This window comes from Oncorhynchus masou, chromosome 7 (assembly GCF_036934945.1).
Source record: "Oncorhynchus masou masou isolate Uvic2021 chromosome 7, UVic_Omas_1.1, whole genome shotgun sequence".
In the NCBI taxonomy this organism is placed as follows: domain Eukaryota; kingdom Metazoa; phylum Chordata; class Actinopteri; order Salmoniformes; family Salmonidae; genus Oncorhynchus; species Oncorhynchus masou.
This window is the reverse complement of record NC_088218.1, coordinates 5181755-5196284: the sequence shown is the minus strand read 5'-3', so window position 1 is coordinate 5196284 and position 14530 is coordinate 5181755. Positions and strand designations below refer to the sequence as shown.

Below are 14530 nucleotides of genomic sequence, written 5' to 3'. Positions count from 1 at the left end.
CACACACACACACACACACACACACACACACACACACACACACAGAGCAGCTCCCTCTCTCCCTCTCTGACATCCACTCTACATATGGAGATGAGAACAAGATGAGAACAAGCTGTCCTGCTGTGTTCTGCATCCTCCTCCTCTCTAAAATACCCTAATACCCTACCATATTCTCCTCTAAAACATCCTCCTCCTCTCTAAAATACCCTAATACCCTACCATATTCTCCTCTAAAACATCCTCCTCCTCTCTAAAACATCCTCCTCCTCTCTAAAATACCCTCCTCCTCTCTAAAACATCCTCCTCCTCTCTAAAATACCCTAATACCCTACCCTCCTCTCCTCTAAAATACCCTCCTCCTCTCTAAAACATCCCTAATACCTCCTCCTCTCTAAAAATACCCTAATACCCTACCCTCCTCTCCTCCTCCTCTCTAAAACCTCCTCTCCTCTAAAACTTCCTCCCCTCTAAAACTTCCTCCTCTCTAAAATACCCTCCTCTCCTCTAAAATAACCTCCTCCCTCCTCTAAAATAACCTCCTCTCCTCTCAGTCCTCTCCTGTTCTCCTCTAAAATACCCTCCTCTCCTGTAAAACATCCTCCTCTCCTCTAAAATATTATCCTCTCCTCTCCTGTCCTCCTCCTCTCCAGTCCTCTCCTGTTCTCCTCTAAAATATTACCCTATCCTCCTCCCTCTAAAATATTATCCTCTCCCCTCTCTCTGTCACGTGCCACAGCACTTACCTCCACCAAACCCTCACCCCTATTAACCCCAAACCCTCACCTATTAACCCCCTAACCCACCTAATAACCCTAACCCTCACCTATTGACCTCTAACCCTCACCTATTAACCCCAAACCCTCACCTGTTAACCCCTAACCCCTCTAACCCTCACCTATTAACCCCTAACCCTCACCTAACTAACCCTCAACCCTCACCTATTAACCCCTAACCCTCACCTATTAACCCCTAACCCTAACCCTCACCTATTAACCCCTAACCCTCACCTATTAACCCCTAACCCTCACCTATTAACCCCTAACCCTCACCTGTTAACCTCTAACCCTCACCTATTAACCCCAAACCCTCACCTGTTAACCCCTAACAATCAGAAGTTGACCAGGTGTGGTGTGCTTTTTGTCTTCCCTCATGACCCCTTTCTGTGTACCTGTGTGTAAGTTGACACCTGCATTGTGTTTGTGTCCTGCTCCATATTCTCACCCAGCACCAGCTGTCTCTCTCGGGCCTGGAGCTCATCCAGGACCTGCTGGTGATGCTGTGTGAAGTCAGTGATGTCTGCATCGAAGAAGACAGGAGCATTCTCCTTCTCCCTCAGTGCCTTCAGCTTCTCTTTCAGCAGGTTGACCTGGGGCTCCAGAGAGGAGAAACGAGCTATCTCCTCCTGGAGGAGGAGGGGGGGGGTAAGGAGATGAGAGAGAGGGTTGGGAGAAGAGGGGAGAGAGGGAGGGAGGGAGGAGAGGAGGGGAGAGGAGGGTGGGTAGGGAGGAGGAGGAGAGGGATGAGGGGGAGAGGGTTGGGAGAAGAGGGGAGAGAGGGGGGAGGGAGGGGAGGAGAGGGGTTGAGAGGGGAGGAGAGGGGGTTGGGAGAAGAGGGGAGAGAGGGAGGGAGGGGAGGAGAGGGGAGGAGAGGGGAAGAGGGAGAGGAGGTAGGGGGTTGGGAGAAGAGGTGGGAGAGGCGGGAGGAAGTTGAGGGGGAGGAGATGAGGGGGGGAGTGAAGGGGGAGTGAGGGGGAGTGAAAGGAGAAAAAAAAGAGAGAGTGAGACAGAAACAGATCAGCAGAAAGCAAAAGAAAAAAGACAGGAAGACAGAAAGACAGGACGAGAGGAAGACAGGAAGACAGGACGAGAGGAAGACAGGAAGAGAGGAAGACAGGAAGAGAGGAAGACAGGACGAGAGGAAGACAGGAAGACAGGACGAGAGGAAGACAGGAAGACAGGACGAGAGGATGATAGGAAGAGAGTAAGACAGGAAGAGAGTACGACAGGAAGAGAGTAAGACAGGAAGAGAGGAAGACAGGAAGAGAGGAAGACAGGAAGAGATGAAGACAGGAAGAGAGGAAGACAGAAAGACAGGGAGAGAGTTTGACAGAAAGAGAGTAAGACAGGAAGAGAGGACGACAGGAAGAGAGTAAGACAGGAAGAAGGGAAGAGATGAAGACAGGAAGAGAGGAAGACAGGGAGACAGGGAGAGAGGAAGACAGGGAGACAGGGAGAGAGGATGATATGAAGACAGGAAGAGAGTAAGACAGGAAGAGAGGACAACAGGAAGAGAGGAAGACAGGAAGACAGGGAGAGAGGATGATATGAAGACAGGAAGAGAAGAGAGACCAGAAACGTTTGACCCAAGTTAAACAATTTAAAGGCAATGCTACCAAATACTAATTGAGTGTATGTTAACTTCTGGCCCACTGGGAATGTGATGAAAGAAATAAAAGCTGAAATAAATCATTCTGTCTACTATTATTCTGATATTTCACATTCTTAAAATAAAGTAGTGATCCTAACTGACCTAAGACAGGGAATTGTTACTAGGATTAAATATCAGGAATTGTGAAAAACTGAGTTTAAATGTATTTGGCTAAGGTGTATGTAAACTTCCGACTTCAACTGTATATATAAATAATCAGATGATGTCTTAGTACCCTAGTCTAATATATCAGAGGGGGTCTTAGTACCCTAGTCTAATCTATCAGAGGGGGTCTTAGTATCCAATTTTAATCTACCAGAGGGTGTCTTAGTACCCAAGTCTAATATATCAGAGGGGTCTTAGTACCATAGTCTAATATATCAGAGGGGGTCTTAGTACCCTAGTCTAATCTATCAGAGGGGGTCTTAGTACCCTAGTCTAATCTATCAGAGGGGTCTTAGTACCCTAGTCTAATCTATCAGAGGGGGTCTTAGTACCCTAGTCTAATCTATCAGAGGGGGTCTTAGTATCCAATTTTAATCTACCAGAGGGGGTCTTAGTACCCAAGTCTAATATATCAGAGGGGGTCTTAGTACCCTAGTCTAATCTACCAGAGAGGGGTCTTAGTACCCTAGTCTAATCTATCAGAGGGGGTCTTAGTACCCAAGTCTAATCTACCAGAGGGGGTCTTAGTACCCAAGTCTAATATATCAGAGGGGGTCTTAGTACCCAAGTCTAATCTACCAGAGGGGGTCTTAGTACCATAGTCTAATCTACCAGAGGGGGTCTTAGTACCCTAGTCTAATCTACCAGAGGGGGTCTTAGTACCCTAGTCTAATCTACCAGAGGGGGTCTTTGTACCCAAGTCTAATCTACCAGAGGGGGTCTTAGTACCCTAGCCTAATCTACCAGAGGGGGTCTTAGTACCCTAGTCTAATCTATCAGAGGGGGTCTTAGTACCCTAGTCTAATCTACCAGAGGGGGTCTTAGTACCCCATTCTAATCTATCATAGGGGGTCTTAGTACCCTAGTCTAATCTATCAGAGGGGGTCTTAGTACCCTAGTCTAATCTATCAGAGGGGGTCTTAGTACCCTAGTCTAATCTATCAGAGGGAGTCTTAGTACCCTAGTCTAATCTACCAGAGGGGGTCTTATACCCTAGTCTAATATATCAGAGGGGGTCTTAGTACCCTAGTCTAATCTATCAGAGGGGGTCTTAGTACCCTATTCTAATATATCAGAGGGGGTCTTAGTACCCTAGTCTAATCTATCAGAGGGGGTCTTAGTACCCTAGTCTAATCTATCAGAGGGGGTCTTAGTACCCTAGTCTAATCTATCAGAGGGCGTCTTAGTACCCTAGTCTAATCTATCAGAGGGGGTCTTAGTACCCTAGTCTAATATACCAGAGGGGGTCTTAGTACCCAAGTCTAATATATCAGAGTCTTACAATACATTAACATCTCATCTATCAGCTTTGTGCTGTTCTGCTGTTATTATGAGTCATTCAATACAAAATAGTCAAATTTAGATTTTATTACAATTAAATATTTATGGCAAACCTTCCCAGTGGCCCAGTCGTTTTCTCTGGTACAGAACAGAGAATATTGTTGTATGAATACTGAACGACACGGTATGAAGTGTTTCCCCCTACGATGGATGGGAGGGGGGGGTCTTCCTGGGGTCTTCCTATGGAGAGGGAGGGGGTGGGGTCTTCCTATTACAGGGGTGGGGTCTTCTTATGGAGGGGAGGGTGGGGTCTTCCAAAAGAGGGGAGGGTGGGGTTTCCTATGGAGGGGAGGGGTGGGGTATTTATGGCAAACCTGGGGTCTTCCATGGAGCGGATGGGGTTTCCTGGGGTCTTCCTAGAACAGAGAATATTGGTGTCTTCCTATGGAGGACAGGGGTGGGGTCTTCCTATGGAGGGGAGGGGTGGGGGGTCTTCCTGGAGGGGAGGGGGGGGTCTTCCTATGGAGGGGAGGGGTGGGGTGGGGGTCTTCCTATGGAGGGGAGGGGTGGGGTCTTCCTATGGAGGGGAGGGGTGGGGTCTTCCTATGGAGCGGAGGGGTGGGGTCTTCCTATGGAGGGGAGGGGTCTTCCTATGGAGGGGAGGGTGGGGTCTTCCTGGGGTCTTCCTAGGGGAGGGGGTGGGGTCTTCCTATGGAGGGGAGGGGTGGGGTCTTCCTATGGAGGGGAGGGGGTGGGGTCTTCCTATGGAGGGGGGGTGGGGTCTTACTGGGGTCTTCCTATGGAGGGGAGGGGTGGGGTCTTCCTATGGAGGGAGGGGTGGGGTCTTCCTATGGAGGGGAGGGGTCTTCCTATGGAGGGGAGGGGTGGGGTCTTCCTATAGAGGGGAGGGGTGGGGTCTTCCTATAGAGGGGAGGGGTGGGGTCTTCCTATGGAGGGGGAGGGGGGTGGGGGCTGGTCTTCCTATGGGGTGGAGGGGTGAGGTCTTCCTATGGAGGGGAGGGGTGGGGTCTTCCTATGGAGGGGGGGGGGGTGGGTCTTCCTATGGAGGGGAGGGGTGGGGTCTTCCTATAGAGGGGAGGGGTGGGGTCTTCCTATGGAGGGGGAGGGGTGGGGTCTTCCTATAGAGGGGAGGGGGTGGGGTCTTCCTATGGAGGGGAGGGGTGGGGTTTTCCTATGGGGTGGAGGGGTGGGGTCTTCCTATGGGGTGGAGGGGTGGGGTCTTCCTAAGGAGCGGAGGGGTGGGCAGTGTGCACATAGTCTATCTTCTCTTGAGAGCCAGGTCTGTATTCAGCGGCCTTTCTCAGTAGCAAGGCTATGCTCACTGAGTCTTTACATAGTCAAAGCAATTCCCTTAAGTTTGGGTCAGTCACAGTGGTCAGGTATTCTGCCACTGTGTACTCTCTGTGTAGGGCCAAATAGCATTCTAGTTTACTCTGTTTTTTTTGTTAATTCTTTCCAATGTGTCAAGTAATTATCTTTTTGTTTTCTCATGATTTGGTTGGGTCTAATTGTGTTGCTGTCCTGGGGCTCTGTGGGGTCTGTTTGTGTTTGTGAACAGAGCCCCAGGACCAGCTTGCTTAGGGACTCTTCTCCAGGTTCATCTCTCTGTAGGTGATGGCTTTATTATGGAAGGTTTGGGAATCACTTCCTTTTAGGGAGTTATAGAATTTAACGGCTCTTTTCTGGATTTTGATAATTAGTGGGTATCGGCCCTCCCTCCCTCTGCCCTCCCTCTCCCTCCCTCCACAGACACTACACCATTCCCCCACTCCCCTCACCCTGCAGCGCTCCAGTTGATGCTTCAGAGGTTCAGGCTCTGAGGCCGGTGGCTGCTGGACCTTCAGCCAGTTCTCAGAGTTGACCACAGCTTGCTCCAGTTGCTGCCAGAGGTTATAGAAGGCCAGGATCTTGCTCTGGTAGGCCAGCCACTCCAGCCTCTCAGCCAGCAGGGCACAAAACCCATCCCAGCGAGTGTTGAGCTCCTCGGCTGCTTTCTGGATGTCATCAGCCCTCCTACTACCACCCTCTGGAGGGACAGACACAACAGGACAGGTGTTACAGTCAATGACTCATCTATCCACCTGTCTGTCAGTCTGTCTGTCTATCTATCTATCCACCTGTCTGTCAGTCTGTCTATCTATCCACCTGTCTGTCAGTCTGTCTGTCCGTCTATCTATCCATCTGTCTGTCAGTCTGTCTGTCCTATCCACCTGTCTGTCAGTCTATCCATCTATCCACCTGTCTGTCAGTCTGTCTGTCCGTCTATCTATCCACCTGTCTGTCAGTCTGTCTGTCAGCCCGTCTCTGTTCGTCCGCCTCATCTGTCTGTCAGTCTGTCTGTCCGTCTATCTATCCACCTGTCTGTCAGTCTGTCTGTCTCTATCCACCTGTCTGTCAGTCTGTCTGTCCGCCCGTCTCTCTATCCACCTGTCTGTCAGTCTGTCTGCCCGTCTCTTTATCCACCTGTCTGTCAGTCTGTCTGTCCGCCCGTCTATCTATCCACCTGTCTGTCTGTCTGTCTGCCCGTCTCTCTATCCACCTGTCTGTCAGTCTGTCTGTCTGCCCGTCTCTCTATCCACCTGTCTGTCAGTCTGTCTGTCTGTCCGTCTGTCAGTCTGTCTCTGCCTGTCTATCCACCTGTCTGTCAGTCTGTCTGTCTGCCCGTCTATCTATCCACCTGTCTGTCAGTCTGTCTGTCCGCCCGTCTATCTATCCACCTGTCTGTCAGTCTGTCTGTCCGCCCGTCTATCTATCCACCTGTCTGTCAGTCTGTCTGTCCGTCTATCTATCCACCTGTCTGTCAGTCTGTCCGCCCGCTATCCACCTGTCTGTCATCTGTCCACTATGTCTGTCAGTCTGTCTGTCCGTCCTTCTATCTATCCACCTGTCTGTCAGTCTGTCTGTCCGTCTATCTATCCACCTGTCTGTCAGTCTGTCCGCCCGTCTATCTATCCACCTGTCTGTCAGTCTGTCTGTCTGCCCCTCTCTCTATCCACCTGTCTGTCAGTCTGTCTGTCTGCCCGTCTATCTATCCACCTGTCTGTCAGTCTATCTGTCTGCCCGTCTACTATCCACCTGTCTGTCAGTCTGTCTGTCCGCCCGTCTATCTATCCACCTGTCTGTCAGTCTGTCTGTCTACCCGTCTATCTATCCACCTGTCTGTCAGTCAGTCTGTCTGCCCGTCTATCTATCCACCTGTCTGTCAGTCTGTCTGTCTGCCCGTCTATCTATCTGCAGGGCCTTCAGAAAGTATTCATACCACTTCACTTATTCCACACTTTGTTGTGTTACAGCCTGAATTCAAAATGGATTAAATAGATTTTTTTATCTCACCTGTCTACACCACAATACCCCATAATGACACCACAATACCCCATAATGACATCACAATACCCCATAATGACATCACAATACCCCATAATGACAAAGTGAAAACATGTTTTTTGAAATGTTTGCAAATTTCTTAAACATGTAATACAGAAATATCTCATTATCTCACCACTTCTTATAAAACGGACCACTTCTTACAATTCTTATCGTCCCAGAATAGGTTCCTTGTTAATCCTTAGGTCCCGCATGATGCGCTTATTGCTCCAACACTGTGCCATGTAGGAGAGACCTTGTTTCTGTCTTATGGAGCTGCTCCAACCGTCCAGAATAACACTGAATCTCCCTGGGTTTCCAATGGGAACAGTATCTTGCTGGAATCAGACTCTAACTCGGGCTTCAGTAAGTCTGTCAACATCTTCATACATCATTGTTAGAGGAGCTACGTTCACAAACAGTTCATGAAAAGATAAACAACGTGCTCGACCCCATCTTATATAAACTTAAATCAAGTGTTGAATCCTTGTATATAATCCAATGAACAGAAATAGACAGCACTCCGGTAACTAAACTTACATCAACATATTTTTATTGCCTCACGAACGTTTCGGGTACGAGCCCTTCTTCAGTGTGCAAGGCAATGGCAATCAATGTCACAACAACAAGTTATCGTCTCCCTATTCTAGGTTTATCACAGTGTTTATGAGATGTATTGACGGCATGGAGGATGGCGTTCATTACGTTGCTGTTTGTGTCTGATAAAGAACATGTTTCCTGTTAGGATGTTTTGGTCAGGCAAGATGTTAATGGCCTACTGAGAAACAGATAGACACACCAGTCATCTCAGCAGTTATCCCCTTCATTAAAAACAGCTGACTATACAGCCAACTCCTTCTCATTTAGGTGCATGAGTGACTCTGATTCACCATCGGATGTACATGCCAAAGACTTATGTGAACGATTCAATCCAAGAGGTTATAAAGAAGAATTATTGAGTAAGACAAAGAGCGCGGAAATGCATTCTGCAACGTCAAAACTAATCCCTCTCCTTCCTCTGCGACTTTGGTGTCCACCTACCGTCCCATTTCAAGGTGGATCCAGGAAGTGGTTAATAGACATGGACACATGTTACACAGTGACCCCAGCTTTGGTAAAGCCTTTGAATCCCCAGAGGTTTTGCTTTAAGAGACCCTCAAATTTCCAGGAATGTTTAGTAAGGTATGACCTTGTCTAAGAAAAAATATTTTATGTCTATCAGTTTCCTGACAGCAGTTTTCTTGTCACAACTGTCCACTGTTCCACTCTGCCCAGAGGAAGGTTTCAGGTAGAATGACATCTAACATGAAATATGTTGTATATGTCCTTAAGTGTTCCGGTCACTTCTATTATGTTGGTGAGACCAAACGTGAACTTACGACAAGGATATGTGAGCATAAGAGCTCTATTCGCAAAACATGATGAACAGAATCACCTGTTGCCAGGCATTTCAACAGCCATAATTATGAACTAAGTACCTTCTATTATATGGGCATTGAATTGTTCTATGGGAGGAGATAGGGATCAATGATTCCTCCAAAGACAAACAGGTAAGCATGGCCACTCTTGTCTCAGCAGGCCTTTTAATGAGGAATGTTATTTTTCTCATTTTTTTGTAGTAGGTTATAAATAGTCCAAACATTTAGGTGATGACATCATAATGCAATTGTATTGTGTGTCTATCTTTATTTGATCATCATGTTTCCCTCACAGCTTCCCTAACCCTCACAGCTTCCCTAACCCCCACAGCTTCCCTACCCCTCACAGCTTCCCTAAACCTCACAGCTTCCCTAACCCCCACAGCTTCCCTAACCCCCACAGCCAGCTTCCCTAACCCCCACAGCCAGCTTCCCTACCCCTCACAGCTTCCCTAATCCTCACAGCTTCCCTAACCCTCACAGCTTCCCTAACCCTCACAGCTTCCCTAACCCCCACAGCTTCCCTAACCCTCACAGCTTCCCTAACCCTCACAGCTTCCCTAACCCCCACAGCTTCCCTACCCCCACAGCCAGCTTCCCTAACCCTCACAGCTTCCCTAACCCTCACAGCTTCCCTACCCCTCACAGCTTCCCTAACCCTCACAGCTTCCTCTGCTGGGATCTCTTGATTGGGCCAATACTGACGGTTAATTTAGCATTATGCCCACCTGTCACGTTCTGACCTTTATTCCTTTGTTTTGTCTTTATTTAGTATGGTCAGGGCGTGAGTTGGGCTGGGCAGTCTATGTTAGTTTTTCTATATTTTCTATTTCTGTATTTGGTCTGATATGGTTCTCAATCAGAGGCAGCTGTCTATCGTTGTCCCTGATTGAGAACCATATTTCGGTAGCCGGGTTTCCTTTGTGTTTTGTGGGTGGTTATTTTCAGTCTTTGTGTGTCTGCACCAGACAGAACTGTTTCAGGTTTTAAATTTGTTGTTTTGTCATTTGAAGTGTTCAGTTTCTTATTAAAAAGATGAACACTGACCACGCTGCGCTTTGGTCCTCCGATGCTTCTCGCTACTCCTCCTCAGAAGAGGAGGAAGAAAGCCGTTACACCACCTATGTGATCTTGTTGTTGTGACATTGATTGCTATTGCTTTGTACACTGAAGAAGGGCTCAAACCCGAAATGTTCGTGCTGCAATAAAAATATGTCAATTCAAGTTTATTTACTGGAGTGCTGTCCTATTTCTGTTCTTTGGAAAGAAGACCGAACCAGGTTCTCCTCTAGGATTTTGCCTGTGCTTCGCTCCTTTCTGTTTGTTTTTTTATCCTAAAAAACTCCCTGCTCCTTGCCGATGACAAGCATACCCATAACATGATGCAGCCACCACCATGCTTGAAAATATGAAGAGAGGTACTCAGGGATGTTGTTTTTTTTCAGTTTTACTTTAGTGGTTTATTGCAAACAGGAGGCATATTTTAGAATATGTTTATTCTGTACAGGCTTCCTTCTTCTGTCATTTAGGTTAGTATTGTGGAGTAACTACAATGTTGTTGATCCATCCTCAGTTATCTCCTAACACAGCCATTAAACTGTAACTGTTTTAAAGTCACCATTGGCCTCATGGTGAAATCCCTGAGCGGTTTCCTTCCTCACCAGCAAAATGATTTAGGATGGATGCCTGTATCTTTGTAGTGACTGGGTGTATTGATACACCATCCAAAGTGTAATTAATAACTTCACCATGCTCAACGGGATATTCGATGTCTGCTGTTTTATTTTTCATCCACCAATAGGTGCCCTTCTTTGCGAGGCATTGGAAAACCTACATGGTCTTTGTGGTTGAATTTGTGTTTGAAATTCACTGGTCAACTGAGGGACCTTGTATGTGCGGGGTACAGAGATGAGGAAGTCATTCAAAAATCATGTTAAAAACGATTATTGCACACAGAGTGAGTCCGTGCAACTTATTATGTGATTTCTTAAGCAAATTTTTACTCCTGAATGTATTTAGGCTTGCCATAACAAAGGGCTTGAATACTCAGCTTTTCATTTGCATTTATTTCTAAACATTTCTAAAAACCTAATTACACCTTGACATTATTGGGTATTGTGTGTAGGCCAGTTCAGGCTGTAACATAACAAAATATGGAAAAAGTCAAGAGGTGTGAATAGTTTCTGAAGGCATCTGTCTGTCTGTCTGTCTGTCTGTCTGTCTGTCTGTCTGTCTGTCTGTCTGTCTGTCTGTCTGTCTGTCTGTCTGTCTGTCTGTCTGTCTGTCTGTCTGTCTGTCCGTCTGTCCGTCTGTCTGTCTGTCTGTCCGTCTGTCCGTCTGTCCGTCTGTCCGTCTGTCTGTCTTTCCGTCCGTCTGTCTGTCCGTCTATCTATTGATCAATCAAGCCCCTGCCTCGTCATAACTAGGACCCCTGAGCCGAATAAACTGTCTGTCTGTCTGTCTGTCTTTCCGTCCGTCCGTCCGTCCTCATCCCCGCCCGTCCGTCCGTCCGTCCGTCCGTCCGTCTGTCTGTCCTTCCGTCCGTCCGTCCGTCCGTCCGTCCGTCTGTCTTTCCGTCCGTCCGTCCGTCCGTCCGTCTATCTATTGATCAATCAAGCCCCTGCCTCGTCATAACTAGGACCCCTGAGCCGAATAAACTGTCTGTCTGTCTGTCTGTCTTTCCGTCCGTCCGTCCGTCCGTCCGTCCGTCCGTCCGTCTATCTATTGACCAATCAAGCCCCTGCCTCGTCATAACTAGGACCCCTGAGCCGAATAAACTGTCTGTCTGTCCGTCTGTCTTTCCGTCCGTCTTCCGTCCGTCCGTCCGTCCTTTCCGTCCGTCCTCCGTCTATTCCAATCAAGCCCCTGCCTCGTAAACTAGGACCCCTGGAATCAACAGAAGAAACCTGAACGGTCATTCATTCATTGGTAATAACACGGTGGAATCAACAGAGAGAAGACTGAAGTATCCAGCAGACACAACTTTCACAGACAATCATATGAAATCCATCCTTGTATAACCGCCCCTCGTTACCTGACAACAGCACATACTAAAACCACGCTGTTGTCAGGTAAACACCACCATTACACGGGATTGAATTGAAATGTTCTATACAAATCCATACCTTTAGTGTTTCAGTGCAACAACAAGAGAAAGTGAAAAACCCTGTAGCACAGCAGTGCATCGATAACTTTGGTGTTCCAGTTGGGTTCAAGTGTTCTTCTATTCAGAACCTCTGACTCGGAGGCAGGGTGAGACAGTAGGCTCGATCGCTATGCAGTGACGGCGTCCCAAATGGCACCCTATTCCCTATGGAGTGCACTACATTTGACCAGGTCTCCTATGGGCTCTGGTCAAAAGTAGTCCACTACACGTGGAATAGAGTGCCATTTAAGAGGAATGACCTTTATGACTTGTTAACAATGATACAAGGACAGAGGAGAGCAGAGGAGGTGACAAGAGACGCAGGGCTCCTCGCCCATGGAGTCTCATAACAAGGACAGAGACAACGGTTGCTATGGAAACAACGGCGAGGGGACAGACGACAGGTAGAGGAGAGTTGCCATGGGGACAGCCGGTGGTGGGTGGGTGTCTGTGTGGCGTGGGTGTGTTTCATTTACCGCTCGCCAGCTGATCAAGCAAAGCCTGTGCCGAACGAGTTGCTTCCTGAAGCTTCCGCAACTTCTCTGGCCTCTCCCTCTCTATCGCCTGAGAGAGAGAGAGTGACAGAGAGAGAGTGAGGGAGAGAGAGAGAGACAGAGAGACAGAGAGAGAGAGAGAGACAGAGAGACAGAGAGAGAGAGAGAGAGAGAGAGAGACAGAGAGAGTGACAGAGAGAGTGACAGAGAGAGAGACAGAGAGAGAGACAGAGAGAGAGACAGAGAGAGAGAGAGAGAGACAGAGAGAGAGAGACAGAGAGAGAGAGAGAGAGAGAGAGAGACAGAGAGAGAGAGAGAGGAGAGAGAGAGAGACAGAGAGACAGAGAGACAGAGAGAGACAGAGAGAGAGACAGAGAGAGAGACAGAGAGAGAGAGAGAGACAGAGAGAGTGACAGAGAGAGTGACAGAGAGAGAGACAGAGAGAGAGACAGAGAGAGAGAGAGAGAGAGAGAGAGGGAGAGAGAGAGAGAGACAGAGAGAGACAGAGAGAGAGACAGAGAGAGTGACAGAGAGAGAGACAGAGAGAGAGAGAGAGAGAGAGAGAGGAGAGGAGAGAAACAAGAGGGACAGGGAACAGAGAGAGAGAGACAGAGAGAGAGAGAGAGAGAGAGAGACAGAGAGACAGAGAGAGAGAGAGAGAGAGAGAGAGAGAGAGAGAGACAGAGAGAGTGATACAGAGAGAGAGACAGAGAGAGAGAGAGAGAGAGAGAGAGAGAGAGAGGAGAGGGAGAGAGAAACAAAGAGGGAGGGAAAAAGTGATACATCATTGCCATTGTGACAGGCTGACAGTGTCGTGGTAGTAATGAGGTATGGTGCATTTTGGGTAACACTGCATTGTGAGGTGCATTATGGGTAAGGCTGCATGACCTATAACCTCACCAGGACTTTATCGTGGAGCTCCTGTACGCTGCCCTCCTTCCTGGACATGGAGAACTCTGGGCTCTGTAGGATGGCCTTGGAGCGCGTGATGAAACTGTGCAGCTCAGTGAAGTCCATGTCAAACCTGAACACACACACAACAAAACGTCAATCCCAGCTCTGGTATAACGCTCCCAAGGTTTAGGACAACGTTAGGACAACCTGTTCACCAACTACACCTGCATATATACCTCTTCTTCTATGTCTTCCGCTGTGATCCAGTTTTTTATGGTTGTGCGATTCTCCTACTAAACCTGAAGACACACACTCTGTCTAATTCACACAGTGCTCTTCACGACCACACATGAGCAGTTATAACAACTGTACCGAACACTGTCTCCACTTCACATCACAAACATCTAAGGCATTCATCTGTACTGGCTAAGATACACAGCACCAACTGAGAAACCGAACTACTCAATAGTGGTTGACTCAGACTAGAGACATAATCCAAACCTACCTGTTAGTCAGCCTGTCTCAGGCCGGCCAGGGACAAGACAGAGAGACTAGCTTGAGTACAGAGGGAGAAGGGGCACATAGGTCTCTGGTCAAAGGCCCATAGGTCTCTGGTCAAAACTACTGCACTATGTAGTGAATAGTGTTTCATTTGGTACGTCTCCAGAGACTGGCTGACAACTGGAATATTGTCTTTAGGCCCAGAATTCAATCGTTGTAGATAATGGATTTGTCACGCACGGCACACTACACACTAGACTCAGGATGAAATCAGGATATGCAACGATCGAATTCCCGCTATCGCTCAAAGTCACGATCGAATTCCCGCTATCGCTCAAAGTCACGATCAAATTCCCGCTATCGCTCAAAGTCACGATCGAATTCCCGCTATCGCTCAAAGTCACGATTTAATTCCCGCTATCGCTCAAAGTCACGATCGAATTCCCGCTATCGCTCAAAGTCACGATCGAATTCCCGCTATCGCTCAAAGTCACGATCGAATTCCGCTTCTCGCTCAAAGTCACGATTTAATTCCTGCTATCGCTCAAAGTCACGATCGAATTCCCGCTATCGCTCAAAGTCACGATCGTATTCCCGCTATCGCTCAAAGTCACGATCGTATTCCCGCTATCGCTCAAAGTCACGATCGAATTCCCGCTATCGCTCAAAGTCACGATCGAATTCCCGCTATCGCTCAAAGTCACGATTTAATTCCTGCTATCGCTCAAAGTCACGATCAATTCCGCTATCGCTCAAAGTCACGATCGTATTCCAGCTTATCGCTCAAAGTCACGATCGTATTCCCGCTTCTCGCTCAAAGT

At 48.0% G+C, this 14530-nt stretch overlaps 1 protein-coding gene and 1 pseudogene across 1 annotated transcript in view; one reads left to right on the top strand and one right to left on the bottom strand.

The window, feature by feature from the left end:
- The window catches only part of LOC135542929 (dystrophin-like), a gene marked incomplete at its 5' end in the record, with an annotated part of 841859 nt that overhangs the window by 640565 nt on the left and 186764 nt on the right, over positions 1 to 14530 (top strand).
- LOC135542895 (dystrophin-like) overlaps positions 5838 to 14530 on the bottom strand; it is a 98798-nt pseudogene continuing 90105 nt past the window's right edge.